General features: G+C 38.7%; 1 protein-coding gene across 2 annotated transcripts in view; it reads left to right on the forward strand.

The window, feature by feature from the left end:
* Positions 1–4,881: 4,881 nt before the first annotated feature.
* Positions 4,882–22,465, forward strand: part of ttc33 (tetratricopeptide repeat domain 33) — a 103,526-nt gene continuing 85,942 nt past the window's right edge. Inside the window, exon 1 of one of the 2 annotated variants that reach the window (XM_039750632.1) lies at positions 4,882–4,967. The gene's annotated coding sequence lies outside the window, so the exon portion shown is untranslated. Of the gene's footprint in view, positions 4,968–5,255; positions 5,356–22,465 lie in introns of those variants that run through there. The other variant, XM_039750631.1, reaches the window with a different exon arrangement.

A 22,465-nucleotide genomic window follows, 5' to 3' on the forward strand; every position in this document is an offset into this window, starting at 1 on the left:
TTGGGTAAACCAGGAGCAAGAAGATTGTTTTAGAAAGTGTAACATTATATGTGAGGGTAAATCAAAAAGCAAAGGCAATTTGAACATTGCACAGTAACTACAATGCCAACACAATACAACACAACACATTCGCAGTGGTTTCTGGGTAATTTGAACAAGCACAGTGCAGCACTCCCGTTAGTCTAGTGGAAGCCAAGGTCAGATAAACATGGACACTCCACTGTGGGATTCCACTGTTGTTAAACAGCATGCCATAGTGAGAATTTTTTAGATAGTTCACCTTTTGTTTTGATACAATCTGACCTAATGGAACCATGTTGCTTGAAAAAAGTAGTGGGCCCTATATAGATTCTTGTGCTACACTGTATACAATATCAGGGACTTCCACACCACAACTATAAAAGAATTTTCTGCCTGTTAAATAAGACTGAATCCATCTTAAGACATTACCAGAGATTCCCACCCATTGTCTAAGGCGATTTATAACAATGCTGCGGTCTGTGGTGTCAAATGCTGCACTCAGGTCTTGGAGAAGAAGAACAAATATGTGGCCTTTGTCTGCATTAACCCGCAGTAAAATTTTGCAATCAGTGTCTTGCAGAGTGCTGTCATTTGTAGTTTGCTTATTAGTTAGTACTCTGGTTCTTTGCTATGAAAATAATTGAGCATTGCGTGCACAATTGCTACCTGTGAATGAGTCACAGAAATGCACGTACTTGCAGGTTCTTTGCTGTGGGGGCAACATTCATAAAGGTGAATAACTTTTTTTTAAGAAAATGGAATTTCGATCTTGCAATGATATGTGAAGAAGGGTGAGCTCTAGTAGATAGATAGATAGATACTTTATTAATCCCAAGGGGAAATTCGCATAATCCAGCAGCAGTATACTGATACAAAGAAACAATATTAAATTAAATAGTAATAAAAATGAAAAAATTAAAATAAAATTAATGTTCGCATTTACTCCCCCGGGTAGAATTGAAGAGTCGCATAGTGTGGGGGAGGAACGATCTCCTCAGTCTGTCAGTGGAGCAGGACAGTGACAAAAGTCTGTCACTGAAGCTACTCCTCTGCCTGGAGATGACACTGTTAAGTGGATGCAGTGGATTATTCATGATTGACAGGAGTTTGCTTAATGCCCGTCGCTCTGCCACAGATGTTAAACTGTCCAACTTTAATCCTACAATGGAGCCTGCCTTCTTAACAAGTTTGTCCAGGCGTGAGGCGTCTTTCATCTTTATGCTACTGATTTCTGTACAAGCCCTGTTTGTGAAATGTCACTGATTTTGAAGTTTAGTTTGCGTTTTTGCAAGAGGGACTAAATTGGGTACTACACTGGTAATATACATCATGAAACAGTGTTTGCAAACCATTGTCTGTCCCTCCTCTTACCTGTAAATGACAAATTACTTACAAAAACCTTAAAAATATCTGTCCCTATATCCTTTCTGGATCCATTTCTGATCTTTTACTGTCTTCACCTATTCCATCAGCACTAGATAGTCTTGTTGACCATTGTAACTCAGCTTTAGATAAAACAGCCCCTTTAAAACATAAGGAGGTTATCTTTAAGCGTTCAGCTCCTTGGTGTAACTCAGAATTGCGATCTATGAAAGCAGCTGGCCAAAGCCTTGAGAGAATGTCACATAAGATTGGCCTCACTGTGCACATTCAGGCTTTCTCTGACCACCAAAGAGCTTACAGAGAAGCACTAACTGCTGCCAAGAACACCCATTATGGCAGAATAATAGAAAGTGGCCATGATAACCCAAGGGTTTTGTTTTCTGTAGTTAATAAACTAATCGAACCTGCATCTGGCCCAACTACCAATTCTACTGAAGTCTGTGAGGAATTCCTCCATTTTTTTCCGCAACAATATTAAAGATCTAAATAACTCAACTAACATAAATACATCATTTGTTTATATCTCTCCCTGTTTTCCCACTCCATCCAGCTCCTTCTCTTAAGTTCTCACCAGTCACATCTGATTTTGTTAATGACCTGCTTTGTAAGATGAGGCCGACTACTTTTATATTGGACCCCATCCCCAGCACACTACTTAAATCCTGCCTTCATGCCATAATCCTGACTATTACAACAATAATAAACTCAACCTTGACACTGGCTTAGCGCCGCTCACTTTTAAAATCGCTTCTGTAAACCCAATGTTAAAAAATTCTGGTCTTGATGGTGATGATCTTAACAATTTTCGGCCTATTTCCCACTTACCTTTTCTGTCAAAAGTTCTTGAGCGTGTTGTAGCTTCTCAACTCACCAACTACTTAACTTCTAATGATTTGATGGAACCCTTTCAGTCTGGTTTCAGAGCACAGCACGCTGTGAAACTGCTCTGCTATGGGTAACCAATGATTTGCTTATGGCAGCAGACTCTGGACAAACCAGCATATTAATTCTGTTAGACCTCAGTGCAGAATTTTACACTGTCAGACATGACATTCTACTGTCCAGAATGGAGAACATGCTGGCACTGCCCTCCAGTGGTTCATGTCCTATCTGACTGATAGGCAAGAGTTTGTTAGTCTTGGCAACAGCAGATCCAGATCAGCGCCAGTCATTTAAGGAGTTCCTCAGCTCTCTGTCCTCGGCCCTCTGCTTTTCTGTATTTATATACTTCCCCTTGGCCATATTATTCGTAGCTTTGGACTGGGTTATCATTTTTATGCAGATGACACTCAACTCTATTTCAGTGTTAAAAGTGGAACTTCATCAGAACTTTCTCAGCTCACAACCTGCCTCAGTGAAATTAATACCTGGATGGAGCAGAACTCTTTAAAATTAAATTGCAACAAAACTGAACTCCTGCAAATTGGGACTAAAGTGCAACTTAATAAAATGAGCTCCTTCCCAGTCCATCTTGGCGGTGATCTGATCAGACCTGCCTCTACTGCAAAGAATCTTGGTGTCATTTTTGATTCCTCCCTTTCTTATTCCGCCCACGCAAATCACATTAAGAAACTTTCTTACTTTCACCTCCATAATATATCCCGTGTTTGCTCCTTCCTCTCCTTTTCTAATGCTGAGAAACTTGTCCATGCTTTTATCACATCCCGCATTGATTGTTGTAATTCCCTACTGGTAGGTGTCCCTTCTAATCTTATATCACAGCTCCAGTTGATTCAAAACACGGCTGCAAGAGTCCTTACTTCACTGGCTCCCTGTGTCTTACTGAATTGAATATAAAATCCTACTAATAACCTATAAAGCCTTAAAACGACCTTGTGCCAAACTACATCAGTGACCATCACTATGTGCCTGTCCGCCCACTAAGGTCCTCTGATTCTGGCAATCTTGTTGTACCCCACACTAACCTACACTCCATGGGTGACAGCAGGGCCTTCTTCTGTATAGCGCCCAGGCTCTGGAATGACCCACCGAAATTAATTTGATCAGCTGACTCCATGAATTCTTTTAAAAAACAAACCAAAACTCATCCGTTCAGGAAGGCTTTTAGGTCTACCTGACTTTATAACCCTTCTTTTAGGTTACCTCTCTGTCAAGATGCTCATGTAACCTGTGTGTGTGTGTGCTAGACCGTCAGTTCTGTTGTCTGTTAGGCTTTTTCTCTGAATTTACTGTCTTAATCTTCTTTATTTATTAATCTGGTCTGTACAATGCTATATACTGTATACCCTGCTGTTCTTTCTTATATTCTGTAAGTGCCTTGAGCATTGGAAAGGTGCTATATAAATAAAATGCATTATCATTATTATTAAAGAACTGCATATTTCCTTTAGGCTTCATAGAACATTTTCTTTCCATTTCACATGATAATGTGTCCTTTTTTCCTGTCCAGCCCACCGCCCTGTGTTCAAGCCAGCGGTGCTCTTTGTGTGGTCCATCAATTGCTTCTGCTGTGTGCTTCATTTGCATTGCAGTGCGGCAGGTAGCATAATAATATCAAAATTAATAAGCTGTCACGTAAAAAGTGTCAACTAATAGTTTTTTCTTTTCTTTTGTATCATCACCAGATTTCAGTCAAATCTGATAAAGCATTTTTTAAAATTTCAGGATTTATTTTTTTTTTATTGTAGAAGGGGTTGTTTTACTGCTTTTGATTATGATGCCTGTCACTTATATAGATTTGTTTTCCAGTTCGGGTATTGACGGGCCCCTTTGTCCCTACTAACTCATGTAGCAATGTTATTGGTAATCAAAGAATACTCATCTGAGTCTGAATTTAGCTACCGCCACTCTTAATTTCTCATCAGCCACTGCCCTTAGTATTTAGAGATATGCAATAACATACTGAAAGCTTATAAATAAACCATTTTTATGTAATTTGTTTCTAGAGTTGAATGGATTATTAAGTCACTTTGTATGTTAATAAAAATAAAATTGTTCGCCATTTAGTTTTTTGCACTATTAAAAAGAAAGAAGAATGACAATAAAAGATTCTCAATAACAAAATGATCATTGATAAATCCACAAGCCCAGCACACAATTTTGGCAGAGACCTGTCAATCCATGTTTTGATTAGGCTAACATTTGTGAGCCTTAAATAAAAAAAAAATTAAAAATCATACGCTATCAGCCATCATAAATAACTGAATTCTTGGATCTCTGCGCAGTCATGACCTGTTCCATGAAGATACAAACCAAATTTAAGGAATCCTAGCGAAAGGAGATTCTCGAAACTGCTGTGCTTATTATCATTGTACTGTATTGGGTATTTTAGAAGGCAGTGAAATTTATTGCAATTATATTTATCATACACTATTCTCCATCTTCGATACTTCTTTTACCTTCCATTCAAACTAATGTGGTGCTGAGGTGTTACCCGTTGCACGGCTGCGCTCGGGTCCTAATTTGGGATCCTGTTTCGTGGGTGCGGCACCGCGCTGCTGTATCAGTGCCGCTGCTCTCTCCTCCTCCTTTCTTCGTTGAAGACGGTAAAAAAGCAATATCTGGATAATAACGATGGTTTCTAAAGCCATGATAAAATAGGGGTAAGCGTAGGATTGTTCCTTCTATCCATTTATTCTTGATCCTAACCTAATATAATTCTAGGTTGTTGGTGCCACAGTCTAATCCGGCAGTATCAAGGGTGGAATAGGAATTCGCTGTCTCCCAAACTAGGTTTATTTAGATTTCCTGATTGAACTAAACTGCATGTCTTTGGAATTCGGTAGGAAATATAATTTCACCGAGCCTAAAAGGTTAAATTCATAATTTAAAACAGAAAGTTAGACCCTAAATAGCATTAACGCGCAAATTCGGCACCGATTCTTAGAACTACAACTCCCATACTGCATCTTTGAGGGTTTCTCATGAAGAGGCGGGGCGAAGTGAGGTGAGAGTGCAAAGGCGAACGTTCAATTGTATCACAACAGCACAGTAAGTATTAGAGACCCTACTAGTTTACGTTTGCCTGTAATGTTATTTATTGTAACGGTTATAAAATAACTGAAAGGTGAAGCTGATCAGTACTTATTTGCATATCTGACGTATAAAATGATACTTGCCTTGCGTATATAGATGAATGGCGAGAGGCCTTGAGATATGAAATGGTTTAGTCAACATACGTTGTTCTTGTTGTTTTCTTTAGAGCAAAGTAATAATCATAATAATGGTAATAATAATAGGATAATGCAGTTTTCTTTTATCCGGTGCAAAGCAACGGGCAGTTGGGGGCGATGTTCCGTTGCATGTTGGTGGAAGGTACTTTTCGAGCTCTGTTTCGATGTGGATCATTTTAAATGAAAACACTTTTGCCTGACAAGTGTCCACTTCGCGCACTCGCACCATTTTTATTTCATAATCAAAACGGAGATTATAATTAGCATACAGTCTAAGCTCGCAGTGAACACCGCCTTCGCCAAAAACGGGTGTTTATAATTTGAAGACATTAACACTTTTCGGAGTTTTAGTATTAGAGCCCCGTTGACACAGTCGTTGTGAAGTGATGTTATATCCTAACTGCTGCCTGTTCTCTGATTTCGTGTTACTTTTGGGAGACTTCTTTACGAACGGCCTGTTCAGGATTCTTTCCTTTTCACCTAGTGCTGCATCCATGTAGTGAAAGAAAATGATGGATTAGAACACTATTGACGAGAACAGGTCATTCAGCTCAATAAAGCCTGTCAGCCCTGCTTACATACAAATAACATCAAATCGAGTTTTGAAGGTCCCCAGAGACGTACTGTCAACCACACTTCTTATTCAACTTGTAGTTCTCATCATGAAGAAAAATATTCTGAAGGTTTTGTTAAATGTTGACTTCGGTTTCTGCCTGTGTTCCCAAATGTTTTTGTGTGTCCAGACCTCTTCCACCCACAACAGATATACTGATATACATGAAATACTTTGACATCTGAAAGATGCCTTTTTTGTTTTGTACCATAAGGCAAACAGGCTACCTCAAACTCAGTACAAACCAGTAAATCTTCAGTTTATATGCTATCTATTTCATCCATCCATTATACAACCCTCTGAATCCGAATACAGGGTCACAGGAGTCTGTTGGAGCTAATCCCAGCCAAAACAGGGCACAAGGCAGGAACCAGCCCTGGGCAGGGTGCCAACCCACTGCAGGGCACACACAAACACACCCACACACCAAGCACACACTAGAGCGAATTTAGAATTGCCAATCCACCTAACCTGCATGTCTTTGGACTGTGGGAGGAAAAAGGAGCGCCCGGATTTAGATAATTTCTAACTTATTGAATATTTAAACAGTTAAGAGTGCTTAGCTTTTCCAGAGCCTCTTGGTTATAGAAAGAACGTTTCCTCCACATTCGTTTTATTACTATGCTAGTGAAACACAAAGAATTACGGCCCTAAAATAAAGGTAGCTCCTATAGATCAAGGTGACCTTTTCCATTTTAACAGCAAATACTTTTGTTTTCACCATGAAAAAATACCATTTTGCAGTGATCACAATGGTGAAGTAACTTTTCCAAGTACAGTAGTGCTGGTTTGTCGGTTTCTTTCACATTCTTGCATTCTGTATTTTGGATTTTGACTTGCCTGCCTATGAGCCTGTGTCTGCTTGCTGCTCAGCTTCTGTATCTTAAGTGCTTTCTGTGATGTCCTTGACACACAGCAGATGTTGCCGGTTTTTATTTTCTTCGTCACATTCGATGATCAATAAATGCAACACTTACACTTGATTATGAATTTTGAACATCCATGTACCGTGTCCTGTGGGATTATCAATAGATGGACTTTTGGGACCATGCTTTTTTCACAATATACTTTTCTGCCCACCAAGAAAATGACCATGAGATTGCTGTAACCTACTTTTTTTTTAATTTCTAGAACATATCTGGTTGTATTCAGGATTACTTCTTGCTTGTGTGAGTGTGTCAGTGTCTTGTTTGCTTATTGAATCATATTGCCCATCTTTGTTGTTCTTGCATTCTGTATCCCACATGTGACAATCAGCAGATGTTGCTGCTCTTATTCCTCTTCTTCTTCCTCCTATTATGGTGTTCTCCATCAGGTTATTGACCTGTGTGATTTGCTTGACACTCATCACATGCTTCTGGTGCTCTTTTTCTTTCTGCCATGTCACTTCCAATCACTTTGCTATAAGAAACCAACAAGCGCAGGTCAGTTTTTTGTGAATGTCAGGACAACAAAAGGCTAGATATGAGCAACAATAAACTCTTCACCAGTTGTTTTTCTCACATATGAACTCAGTTCCATCTGGATTCTGAATACTTATTTGACCATTGCATGCATTTCTCAGTTGTTTTTGCATTCTGTATCCCACACTTTAAGCAGATGGCGCTTCTTTTTCGTTTTGTTTTGGTGTTCCTTGTCACTTCATTGGTTTCCGTGCTTTGCCTGATGCTCAGCAGATGTTGGTTGTGTTTTTTTTTCCCTGGCATATCACTTTATCTGCCATAATAAACCCACAAGCAGAGGTCAACTTCTGAGATTGCCACTTCCTCACATTTTTTGAATTAGCAGTACATTTTGGGTCATAAGCCAAATGGTTCAATCAAGGTTCTAGGCCCAGTAATTGTGCAACAGATGGGAAGCCTGTAGCATTTAATATATGTAAAAAGATAATTTAAAGAGTATGTTATAAATGGTTGGCACAGTCTTACAAAGCTTACACTGGTTTACAAATTTAAAACAGAGAAAGAAATATAAAAAACTATGTTGCTTTTGCTTTACTTGACCTTTGTGTCATAACTATATTAGTTGTGTATAATTTGTTTTGATTAAGCTCATACAAATAAAACATCAATACAAAAATGCATCATAATGCCAGCTGTTTAGTAATCTTTCCCAGTAGCCAGTTTGGAGTTACGAGCTAACATGACTTAGCCATTTTTGTGAAGTAGAGGACATATGTGAATCACTAACTATTGAAAATCTTTTAAAAACGATTTTTAAAGGTAAAAGGCTGTCTTTCAACAGGGGCTTCTGGGTACACCTATAGTTAGAAATGTAACTAGATAGACAGATAGATAGATAGACAGAACTTTATTTGTACCCAGGTGGCCTTTTACAGAAGCTCTTTAAAATGCATAAATAGGTAGGTAAATAAAGAAGTAAATAAATAAGTAAATATTCAGACACACTTTGGTTTGAACACACATGAGAATAACTATAAAGTAAGAAAATTAAAAAAGGAAAAAAAAAAAGTTGTGACTTACCTGTGACAGTCTCAGTGGGTCAAGATGCAGGCATGTTGCTGTTGGTATAAAGGAGCCCCAGTAGTGTTTTCTAGATACTCTTCTACTGAGTGATTAGTTGGCAGAAAGTGCTCGGTGTGTCAGAGAGAGGATGTGCAAAATTGTTCATAATGGCATTCAGTTTTTCTTTCTATTTTATTGAATTTATTAAAAGCAAGTAACATTCCATACAAGCAAGTCAAACTTAACAAAACTAAATTCAATTCAGCCCCCACCCAGGAGAAAGAGAGGAAGGCCAACAGCAAGAGTAAAACTTTAAGAGAAGAAAAAAGGGGAGAATCCTTTTCCCCAATATAAATGCTTGTTCTATAATGTTATTGATTAGATCCTGCTAGGTTTTAAAAAAGTTTTGAACAGATCCTCTTAAGTAAGAATTTCATGTTTTCCAAATTCAAATAGTACAGGGTGACACAGAAAAAGTGAACTTTTGAAAAACCCAATAAAAATAGAAGAAATTCAACAAAAACATTTATTGACAGCAATTGAACCACTACAACTTGCCTTTTAAGAGACAGTAATCCAAATTATCAATGTCTGAAAATTATGTCCTGTAGATGGCTTCCTCCTGTACGTATGCATTCTTCCAATCTGCTGTTGAGGTTCCCCATTGATCGCTGCAACATCTCAGCTGGGATACCACAAATTTCATCTTGAATTCATTGTTTCAGTTCATTCAGTGCCCTTGGCCGAGTCGTGTAGACCCAACTCTTAAGGTAGCCCCACAAGAAAAAATCACAAACGGACAAATCCGGTGATCTTGAGGGCCAGGGAATGTCATCAAATCTTGAGATGACACGGTTACCGAACAATTCTCTCACAGCTGCCATTGACTGCCTTGCAATTGATTAATAAATTACGAGATTGTTTACAGCTCAAGGTCCCTGTTCCGCAGTGCTGCCAACTGTACATGGCTGCCACTACACATTTCAAAAGTTCCCATTTTTCTGTGTCACCCTGTATATAACCTCAGTTATCCACTGACTTAAAAGAGGTGAGTTAGGATTCTTCCAGTTCAGCAAGATAAGGCTACATGGTAACAGTGAAGTAAAGGCAATTACAGTTTGTTTGTCCTTTTCCACTTCAAGCCCACCAGAACACCAAACACAGTTGTTAATGGATTAGGAGGGATTGTGACACCAAGGTTTTTGTCCAGAATGGGGTTAATTTAGTGCACATCCAAAACATGTGGCCCAAAGAGACTGGAGCCCAATTGCAACGTTCACAGGCTGGGTCCTACCCTGGAAACATTTAGGACAATTTTAAATGAGAGAGATGTGCGCGATAAAAGCTTTTTAAGTTGAATAAGTGTATGCTTTGCACATATGGAGCCAGAATAAATTCTGCACGTGGCTGCATTCCACTCTTTTTTCTGTAATGTTGAGTAAGAGATCCTTTTCTCACTGCAGTCTGGGATCTTTGAAATGAAGGGACTTTACAATGTTTTTATATATTATAGAAATGCTGTCTGAGTCTTCAAGACTGAGCAATATTTCTTCTGAAATAAGAGTAGGTGAGAGGTGAGGGAAATTGGGCAGATTTTGTTTAGCAAAGTTTCTAATTTGGAAATAGTAGAAAAATTGTGTTGATGGGAATCTAAATTTGGAGTGTAATTGTTCGAAGAATGCAAAGACATTATCTATGTACATACAAATCTCCAAATGATTAAATCCTGTACGTTTTCCAAACATTAAAAACTCTGTAAGTTTGAGAGGGTGGTAAAAGGTGGTTGTTGAGATTCCATAGATAAAAGGTTCTCTATCTTGAAGGACTACATTGGTTCCATATTCTGAGTAAATGAAAGAGAATTGGGTTGTTAGTATATTGACGATAAGTTGTATTTACTGTTTTAATTCCACTGCTAAAGTGGAGAAAGACAAACAAATTGTGATTGCAGTCACTACACTCTTGGCACGCAGACTCATTCTGATAAACTGGAAGAACCCAAACTCTCCTCTTTTAAGTCAGTAGGAAACCGATGTGTTATATTATTTGAAATTGGAAAAAATCAAATACTCAGTTAGAGGATCCGTACAGACTTTTTTCAAAACATGGCAGGATCTAATCAGTAATATTTTAAAATAAGTTTATAAAGCACAGAGAATTTATTAATTTAGGTATGTTTACAAGCCTTAACTTTTACGCCGTTTGGCTTGCTCTCTCTCTCAGGGGTGGGGATTGATCTGTTCTTAACTCAATTCTTCTTTTTGTAAAAACTTGATTGCTTTGTATGGATTGTAATAAAATTAATAAAAATAAATAAATAAATAAATAAATAATTCCCTGCTTCACTACCACCAGAGTCCATTCTATAATTGAGTGTCCCCTTTTAATTAACACTTTGTTTCAATGAGTTAATGCTGGGTGGTATACCGATTCATAACGAAAACCGTTTTTTTATTTTTGTTATGATATGGATTTTTCTTATACCGCAACACCGGGTTAAATATCGTAAGCAAGTTTGGAATGTGGTGCAGTGGGAAACTGTTTAAGGGGGGACCTTTTTCACTGCTACACTGCTAAACATGCATTCAACGGAGTACATGCGTTAGTGGAGGTATTGAGCAGTGAAAATCGACAGAGAACATTCCAAAACTGAAGCTATATAAAGTTGAACATGATGGCACAAAAGAACTTTTGCCGAAAAAGTGAGTTATGTCTGTTGTCTGGAGATATTTTGGTTTTAAAAGGTTGGATGTGGACCATTATTATTTTAAAATGTGTGACTGCTCATTTTATAGTACTGGATAATACTGCAAGCCAAACGGCACTTTTTTTTTTTTACAATACTTGAATACTGTGTTATGTACCTGGGTAGAGAGACTTCCCACATTGGAGTCTGTTGAACCAACACTGTTGATAGTTATGACCAAATTGAGCTGAAAATCTCATTGAAGCCAGGGGATGGTGGAAAGTGCTCAAGTGCTTTTATTAAAAACTGTCAAAAGTAAAACCAAGTGTTCATTGTGCAGTGTTAAAAAAATACAGTACCCAAATAAATAGCAAATCCATAAAACCAGTGAAGCGTGGGGATAAAATCCATAATAAATAAATCCGTTAAAATGCAGTCTCTCTCCTCACACAATCTCGGCCCAGCACCTTCTGTCTTCCTGCCTCACCGATAACTGGTATTGCCGGCGGAGCCTCTGCAGCACAAACTCCTTTCTGCCGACCCCCGGCTTGGCTGCCGCCACACTGCGCAGCCAGACTGTCCGAGGTCAGCACACCTCCTATCTTCCTTTGCGCTCACTCAGTCGCTCCTCAGATCCATTGGGAGGCCTTTGCAGTTGCTGCTGCACGGCTCTGGAATGCCCTACCAGAGAACTTGAGAACACAGCAGATTGTGGGCTGTTTTAAAAAAACAGCTAAAGACTTTTTTTTTTATTTAGGAAATCATATTAACAAGAATGTCACTATTTATTGTTGTTTTATCTCAGTTTTTATCTTGTTTTGTCTTTATTAAATATTTTTACGTATGTAGCACTTTGAGATTTACTACTAATTTAAAGAGCCTTATAAATAAAGTGAATTATTATTATTATTGCCTTACATCTCGCTCACCCCACTCTACAGTACACGCTTAGGTGAACCAGCCCCTAGAGCGCCTCAGCCTGCGCTCCCTCACGGAGCCCCAGCTCATGCTGCCTTCTCCTTCCTGGTGTCTGGTTCGTCTCCCATGACTGCCTTTTTCCTTCTTTAACCTCCTTCTCTTCTATCGTTTCTTTTTTCCTACTGTCTATCCTGCCGGCCCTTAAATATACATCTCATTGGACGCAGCGCCTTAATCACACGCCTTAGGAAGCCGATGAAGCAATAGAGAACGACTTGCTCCAATTGCTTCTTCAACTCCCTGTGGTCGTGTATTCGTGCCCACAGAGGCGGATATGATTGACTGGATTTAAAAACTGCCCATATTTTTTTTGAAGCTGCGGACCTGCTATACCACAAATAGCATTAGAAATGCAAGTTTCAGTTTTATTATATAGCTTAGCTTGAAGCATGGTCCTAATTATTATTAATGCAATTTGCCTTAATGATGGTTCAGTTGGTAAAGATGTCATCACCAAGTTGCACTTGTTTTATAATTTTATTTTATTTTTTTTTGGTGAATACTGTGTAATGTACCTGGTATTGAAGTAATTGTATTATTACAGGAAGGTGCACTATTATTTTTTTATTGTTATTATTAGTTTAAATATTATGAATTTAATGATGCTAAAGTTGTTTAAAAAGTCACTTTATCATGTCAGTGGACAGGCATTGTTAACATTAACAGACAGTGTAGTTGGATTACAAAAAATATTGACTATTTATTCCTTTTCTAAGATTCAGTTCAGTGCAATACAACTTTTGACAATCACCTCTGGATATTTTACTAAGTCTAAATGCCTCTTTGGATGGTTGAAAATATGTTGTCAAAATTATAGTTTAAGTTGTTTACAAAATTTGTTCTATGTTTTGACTGCAACTGTCATGCAATGTGATTCCTTCTCTTCATTAGTGCCACCCCTTTGAAAACTATCACTTTATGGGGCCATGCAATGCTATTTACATTGAAGTTTGGCTGTCAGACACTCCTAGCCATCATACAAATGTATAATGTGGTTGAAACCTAGTAGAATAAATAAAAGAATAAAACTCAGCAGTGATGTTTTGGAAGAGGGCTACTTCTACTGTGCCAAATTAGACAGAATATAATGAGGTAATGAATTCCATCACAAGCTCAAAACTCCTGTCAAAAATCAGGCTTGCAAGACCAGGTGCGTGTAAAACTGGATTAAGTTATACAACCAACCCATGACAAAGCCAAGTGAGAGCACCTTACAAATCCTATAACCTCAGGAAAACATAAAAAGTTGTTTTACTTTTGATTGATGGCATCTTTTTCTATTGGCATGCAGTCACCTTGTTGTTTGCTTACCAGTTCACAGTTTGGCAACACATAAACCAAGTCTATTTAGCGTTGGCCCTAATGATAATTTGTCATGCCAATCTAGACCTAATCTGTAGTTAATATATGATATACTAGCCATGTGCACCCAACTACGTTGCACGTGTTAAAGTTGTCTGTGAAGGGCTCCCTGTTTAAACGTGGCTTCCAGTCGTGAACTGGGCTCTTCGTCGCACAGCATTATGATTTTTTATAAGGGAAACATAATTACAAAAGAAAACCCTTGGACATTGATTCGATAGGAACGGCCTACTCGGAATCACTGTTCGAATAGTAATTATGTGGTGGTGTAGGAGCATTTCTGCTTCTGTCCGTTCACAGTCCGTCTCGTTTTCACGATGCTATCGTTTCCTCTCACGATGTCTTCTTAACCTTTCTCTAATCTTGCAGGTTGCTTTGTGGCAATCCAGAGAGTAAGGCAATATACATCGAGCAATTAGTTATAAAAGGGGGACACATAGGTATCCAGGCTCTTTAAAGCATGAATAGGGATCACTTCACTGACATGTGAGCAAGGCATGGTACAACTGTGAGACGCGCAGCACTCGCCGGCTACAACATAACAATAATAATTTCCAGAACGTGCTGTTACGTTGTCATTCATTTTGCCCACTGTCTTTCTTTCATTCATATGTTACGTAGGCACGTACCTTTTATCTTCGGCAATCTCATTCTCTAACCAGGCCTCAGGAGCTAACCAGCGTAACACTGTCCACCACCCCTTTCGTTATTCCGGCACATTGTTGATATTCGTGAGTAACAACAACGTATTAAACTGGAAGGTGGTCTACGCATGCGTGGAATTTGCGGACAAACAAAGATCAAGATCTAAATGAAGATGTCTTTAGTTAATTTAAAGCACAACAATTTGTTTAGTTTGAATGTCTGTGTTTTGAGGTGTTACTGGAGTACTACATTCTTCAGTAGTATAAGCCTGGAGGAGATTCTTAATGCAATGCCTATGTTTTAGCTGTCTCTCTACTGCAATCTAGTGCTTCTTCTTCTAATTCATTCGCGGACAAACAAAGATCAAGATCCAAATGAAGATCATATATAGAGATTATAGCATATGTTATTAAAGACACTTATTAAACCATCAGCCCATACTAACCATAAAGTTATAGTACATACTTGTCAGTTAACAACCTAAGAGATAGACAACATTAATAAAGGTCACTGGAAATGTATTAATGCCCTTTAAGAAGTAGTCAATTTGAAACTAAATTTAGAAGTATTGTTAATAACTGTTTGAAAAATTAATATTTATTGGTATCTGATGTATCATAAATCAAAAAGCCAATTTCAATAAAACATGACTAATATTAAACATGATAGACCAAAGTGCATTCAGTATGGATTACAGTTTTATTTTGCCTATATATTTTTTTGTAAACTGTTCCATAACCTTTGAACTTGACAGCTGAGGGTATTGCAGTTTGCACTGTTGCATCACAGGTATAGAGATTTTGGTTCTATTCCCTCCTTTTTTACAATCTAAATGGAGTTAGAATGTTCTCCCCCTATGATGACATGTTTTGTTTGGTTATTTAAGAATATTACATTGTGATTACCATTTAAGAAAAGTCACTGACATGAAGCAGGCAAAATGGTGGAACACTAGAAGATACAGTGCATCCGGAAAGTATTCACGGCGCATCACTTTTTCCACATTTTGTTATGTTACAGTCTTATTCCAAAATGAATTAAATTCATTTTTTTCCTCAGAATTCTACACACAACACCCCATAAAGACAACGTGAAAAAGTTCCCTTAAAGTTTTTGCAAATTTATTAAAAATAAAAAAACTGAGAAATCACATGTACAGAAATATTCAAAGCCTTTGCTCAATACTTTGTCGATGCACCTTTGGCAGCAATTACAGCCTCAAGTCTTTTTGAATATGATGCCACAAGCTTAGCACACCTATCCTTGGCCAGTTTCGCCCATTCCTCTTTGCAGCACCTCTCAAGCTCCATCAGGTTGGATGGGAAGCGTCGGTGCACTGCCATTTTAAGATCTCTCCAGAGATGTTCAATCAGATTCAAGTCTGGGCTCTGGCTGGGCCACTCAAGGACATTCACAGAGTTGTCCTAAAGCCACTCCTTTGATATCTTGGCTGTGTGCTTAGGGTCGTTGTCCTGCTGAAAGATAAACCGTCCCCCCAGTCTGAGGTCAGGAGCGCTCTGGAGCAGGTTTTTATCCAGGATGTCTCTGTACATTGCTGCAGTCATCTTTCTCTTTATCCTGACTAGTCTCCCAGTTCCTGCCGCTGAAAAACATCCCCACAGCCTGATGCTGCCACCACCATGCTTCACTGTAGAGATGGTATTGGCCTGGTGATGAGCGGTGCCTTGTTTCCTCCAAATGTGACGCCTGACATTCACACCAAAGAGTTTAATCTTTGTCTCATTAGACCAGAGAATTTTGTTTCTCATGGTCTGAGAGTCCTTCAGGTGCCTTTTGGCAAACTCCAGATGGGCTGCCATGTGCCTTTTACTAAGGAGTGGCTTCCGTCTGGCCACTCTACTATACAGGCCTCATTAATGGATTGCTGCAGAGATGGTTGTCCTTCTGGAAGGTTCTCCTCTCTCCACAGAGGACCTCTGGAGCTCTGACAGAGTGACCATCGGGTTCTTGGTCACCTCCCTGACTAAGGCTCTTCTCCCCCGATCGCTCAGTTTAGATGGCCGGCCAGCTCTAGGAAGAGTCCTGGTGGTTTCGAACTTCTTCCACTTATGGATGATAGAGGCCACTGTGCTCATTGGGACCTTCAAAGCAGCAGAAATTTTTCTCTAATCTTCCCCAGATTTGTGCCTCGAGACAATCTTGTCTCGGAGGTCTACAGACAATTCCTTTGACTTCATGCTTGGTTTGTGCTCTGACATGAACTGTCAACTGTGGGACCTTATATAGACAGGTGTGTGCCTTTCCAAATCATGTCCAATCAACTGAATTTACCACAGGTGGACTCCAAATAAGCAGCAGAAACATCTCGAGGATGATCAGGGGAAACAGGATGCACCTGAGCTCAATTTTGAGCTTCATGACAAAGGCTGTGAATACTTACGTACATGTGCTTTCTCAATTTTTTTATTTTTAATAAATTTGCAAAAATCTCAAGTAAAGTTTTTTCACATTGTCATTATGGGGTGTTGTGTGAAGAATTCTGAGGAAAAAAATGAATTTAATCCATTTTGGAATAAGGCTGTAACATAACAAAATGTGGAAAAAGTGATGTGCTGTGAATACTTTCCGGATGCACTGTACATGATCCTTGTGACTGGGTGGATTTTTCTTGTTTTCTTTCACATCCTAAAGATGAGTTAATTTCACCTGCAACTCTAAATTGGCTCAATGGAAGTGACTGTGAATCTCACAGTGAGAGTGTTTTGCAAAAGACTGGCATCAAGTGATATAAGGATAGGATCTTATTCCCTCTGACTCTGTAAAACTGAATTACAAAAATGGATAGTTGGATGATGTTAGCCTGTGAAGCCCTGTATATACTGTACTGTAAGTCACTGATTATCAACCTTTTTCCATGGCCCTAAGGAATTTCAAATTCTGCTTGATACCCCAGTATAGGAGGCCTGTGAAAATACATATAAAATGAAGAACCACAAAGAACAGTCCTGTCTCCTTTTTTCTTCACTCTGTAAACCTCTGACTACAAATATAACACTTGCAGAAATTCTCTAATAATTCTGCACTTTCAGGGTGTTTTGATAAAAGGGATGAGACAGATTATAGGAGTCAGGTGGAGAAGTCTGCTTCTTGGTGCAAAATGAATTCTCTGCATTTTAACATCAGCAAAATCCAGGACTGGTTATTAACTTTCACCACACCAAATAGCTTCTATGTCCAGTCACTATTCAACAATTGGACACAGAGTTGGTGCACTGCTTAAAGTGTTTGGGGTCCACATCAATATCAGGTTTGGACTGGTCTCAAAGCACAGAAGAACTATAGAAGAAAGGTCAGAACAAGCTCTTTTTCCTTAGGAGAGTGCATTCCTTTAATGTAGGAAGTGACTTCCTTCACATCTTTTACAATTTTGTGATGGCCAGCGTGGTTTTCTATGCTGTGTTGTGCTGGGGCTGGTAACATCATTTCAACAGAGGTTAGTGCTGGGCGGTATGCCCAAAATTCTATATCGCAGTATTTTTTGAAATTATACCGGTTTCACGGTATTTTTTTTCCCCATGCATGAGTAAATGTTAACCACATTTTCCACTGCAGTAGACTGGCTAAGAATAACCTATTCCACTGTCATGAGAATTGTACATTGTACAAAAATTTTTTTAATGTGCACACAAGTATTAATACAAGTATTAATAAAAATCATTGATCTCCTGATTTTATGGCATCCCTTTGCCGCAGGTTGCCATTCATGATGACATTTTGTAGTTTTCTAAAATTAACGCTAAAGTTTCACCACAATGATAAATAATTATACATAAAGTGATAAAACATCCAGAGTCCGTGCCAGGGCGTAATGTTGCCGTACACCTTCGAGAGGAGTGACTGATGAACAGAGGAAACAAGAAGCATAAAGAAAGTCAGATGTAAGGGTTGGAATGTTTGATGAAGTAGGACAACAAGAACCACAAAGACAAATGGCTTTATGGGTTAGAATATCTGATGAACAAAAGAAACGAGATGCACAAAGAAAGAGTGATGTAAGGGCTAGCCTATCCGGTGAACAGTGGTTCTTAAATGCATGACTCAATCAAAACAGACAAACTTGCCATGGTGCTATTAAGCCATTTTAATTAAACAGGTGTTTCACTGTACTAGCAGTAATCATAAAATAATACTAATATTCAAAGTATCAGTAGAAGAAGGAAAACATATGATAAAATACTATGCTAAGCTGCACGTAATTGTTGCCACTTAATTGCAACAACATGAAGAATATTACTGCAGCAAGAACCAAGATGGAAAGACAGAGACAAAGAATGAGAGTTAAGCCAAAAAAATGAATGATCCACAGCAGTACTTTTCAGAAGAATCACCTTTCCAATGTTATAGCCATGAGAAGTGACACATAAAATAACAGTTACTGAATAGCCATGGCTGTAAGTCATTTTTGTTCTTTCAGTGTTCCCAGTTGTCTTCCAGAGTCATATAACTTATCCCTCTCTATGATCCCCCTTTTCTTCTGCAAGGCTGTGTCTATCGAATGCCCTTGGACTCTCCACCTGCCTTCTTGAACCTTGCCATGCTTGTGAAGTGCAACCCAAATGACCCTGGGGTTTGTGGACTGCAGAACTCGGCGTACCTGAGTGACATTTCGTGGTCATTTGCCCAATCATACCCATCTGTTTTTATGGTAATATGCTGGCAACCACAATACAGTTTGCATCCGTGTCCCATTTGTGGGTTCATACTGTGATATCACTTGTGATTCATATATGTGTGCTCATTTACACTTGGGGCAGTGATCTTTATGTGAGTGGTGATTAGCATGAATATGGCTTGCTTTAATATCAACTCATTGAGTTGTGTAGAATTGTATGAATCTACATATTACTTTATACATTGTAAGAACTTTCAAAGTTTAGTACAAAATTCAATAAATAGTTTGTTGTGACATGCACAAGTCATCACTATTGCAAAGCTGAATTTTTCCTACGCTCAAAAAAGCTTTACAAACAATTTTCATTTTGGCTATCAGCTTTTTGGCTAATGGCTTCTTCATGTAGGTGGATCAGTCATGTAACATACAAGATTTGTTACAAATATTTTCTATCTCTGTCAAATGTATATCATTTTACAAGTTCACTGTTGTCAAATGTTTCCAAAACTTTCTGCCTTTTTTATGTGCCAGTCTCTTCAAGAATGGCATTTTCAGGTAGCTCTTAACAAGCACACAAGCTGTCCTAAATGCTGATGAAATTAGGAGTAGTTTCCTAAATTAGACAAATTGATAATACACCTACTCATAAAAGAAGGACCAAATTTGCATCAACCTGAGATTTTTGAGCCAGTTAGGAACATTTTCTCCATCCATCCATTATCCAACCCGCTATATCCTAACTACAGGGTCACAGGGGTCTGCTGGAGCCAATCTCAGCCAGCACAAGGTGCAAGGCAGGAAACAAACTGTTGGCAGGACACCAGTCCACCGCAGGGCACACACACCGTCACACCAAGCACAGTTTAGGATCGCCAATGTACCTAACCTGCATGTATTTGGACTGTGGGAGGAAACCACGGGGAGAACATGCAAACTCAATGCAGGGAGGACCCGAGAAGCGAACCCAGGTCTCCTAACTGCGAGGCAGCAGCGCTACCACTGCGCCACCTTGCTGCCCTGACCCTTTTCCTATACTTGATAAATAGAGGCATAGGTTTCTCGGCCAGTATTATATGACTATAATGGTTACACACCAGGAGTCAGATTTTTGAAAGTTGTATGTGTACAAAAAGAGTCCCAAAATATGCATATGCAACTTTCAATGCAAAAGTCATTGCATATATTTATGGCAACTGTGGCTCATCCACATACAACATTTCGGGGAATGTGGGAAATGATGACATTTAATTGTGAATTTTCCCTTGGGATTAATAAAGTTTATGTAATCTAATCTAAAGTAGAAGAATGCAACCAAACCAGCTAAATGAAAATTCACATGCATAACAATTCATATCACTGAGCTGTTATTATAATGTGTGTTGATAAGACAAATTCATTACACTTAAAAGTAATGAATATGACATATAGTAACAGTTGTTGCCTTTTAAGATGGCCATCGCTGCCTGTTGGCACTTCTCAACATTAGAAGCCAAACTTCACTTAAAACAATGGTGCGATTCACTCCCTGTGCACAGAAAGGTACAAATATCATGCCTTATGTATGGATTGTTCATATCCTAATGGTTTAAAAAAGCAAAATTTTATTAGGTGCTGCTCGAAGACAATGCAAATGCTTCAAAGAGCCTTAGTGCTGAATTGGGCCTGGCAGTCGAAACCCAGGCTACTTGAAATAGGGCTATACCTGTTCATATCCAGGTTTTAACAATGATTGGCTTTTGACAACAGACACCTACCAGAGGGAACTGGGCAAAAGATCAGGAATATTTCAGCCAAGGTGTACTAGAAGCTATGAACTGACTAATGAGGTGCTATATTCAGTTTCCATGTGGTGTGGGTTTACAATTTAGCATAAAAAGGCAATTTCTAGCAGTATTTGGTTTACCTAATGTAATCGTAGCAATTGGCTTCACTCATGGTGCAGAAAGGGCACCTAGCGAGAAAGGTTTGCTTTTGTTAACTGTAAGCAGTTGCATTTCATTAATACACAAGTCATATTTAATGCCAAGATGATCCTGACAAACATTATGGCTTGGTGGTCGTGATCAACCCATAATTTGTTTATTCTGATGGTGCTGTACCTACTGGCTGGATGTGTCAGGTGGGTGGCTGCTCTAACCGTTAATAAAGGTGTGCAGCATACTGTATATATGATGGAGGATGATTAGCATGTTAAATGTATGGTTGTTTCATTTACAAGATGATCATGCTTTATAAAGGGTGAATTCTGTACACATGTGTATGCCAGTTTTCATAAAGTTGATTTTTTGGTGGATGTGTTTTATTGTTATTTTTTGCCGTAAACATATTTTCAGTCTCGAATCCTTGCACATTATTATACACAAGTCTACTGGTCAGTAAGACGATGGAAGCAGACGTATTAACTTCAGTGGTCCTGATTTGTTATGATAATTGTGGATAATGGATTAAAAAAAACATACTATGTGTCCGTGTGCACATCTTTTTTTCTTACCTTTTCCAAACTCCACAGTAATATATATCAAAATGAGATAAAAATTTGTTTTTTAAATACTAGCATAAATTTAAAATGTGATACAGTTTATTAATAATATTGACTTTTTAAGATGCTCATTTGGTATTCAGTTGAAACAAAAATACAGCCTATGCTTGTCACTAGATTGGCATCACACATTTGAAGAAAATGTTAAGTGAAATAAAAGGAACGGGGTTAGCCTGAGGGAATGGTTGTTTGTAAATGGATGAGAAATGTGATCAATGAAAAGAGAGGCAATAGGAAGCTGGACGAGTTGGGCAGCATCTGTCATGATGATTGATCTGTGGAGAGCAGGATGGAGTACTGGGTGAGGATTCTGAAACGTGGATGCACTGTCATTGTCTGAATAGCTGAAAAGCGGAGCAGGCGAGAAGAGAGGACACGGGAGCTGTTTGAAGAAGGAACGTTCTGACGCAGTGGTATCTGGAGTTCAGGTCTGTGTTGACTGGAAGAGGCGACAGACTGGGATTTGTCTCACTATGTCAGGAGGAACTCCCTTTGTCCTAACAAGGACAGTGAAAGAGTAATGACAGCATGAACATGGTTTTGCTTCTCCAGTCTGGATGTTGGATTTTAAAAATTGTTTTGATTATTTCCACCCCAAAAGAGACAGGTTAGTTTTAGGGCACATTATTTATTTATTGAACTATGTATTCATTTTGTATATGCACTGTTTACACTCTTCATTTGCAAAGTTTACAATAAACTCTATTATTATTTTGATATAGTGTTGATTGTTTACTCCTTTGCTCTGTTAATGACTGTTGAATCCCATTATTAAGGAACTTGACCATGGCTGTGGGCCTGGGGCATCATAGCCACATATTTTTTCAAAAGAGCACCTTTGGAATTCTGTGGAACTCTATTGTGCTCACACCTGTAGCCATTCTAAAGCATCCTGTACATTTACAGGGTTTACTACACCTAGCAGTGCCTTTTCGCATTAGCATGATGGAATGTGTGGTGCCTTTCATTAATGCAAATTGAGCATTCTTTCTTATGTGGACAGGAAC

This window comes from Polypterus senegalus, chromosome 4, assembly GCF_016835505.1.
Source record: "Polypterus senegalus isolate Bchr_013 chromosome 4, ASM1683550v1, whole genome shotgun sequence".
Classification (NCBI taxonomy): domain Eukaryota; kingdom Metazoa; phylum Chordata; class Cladistia; order Polypteriformes; family Polypteridae; genus Polypterus; species Polypterus senegalus.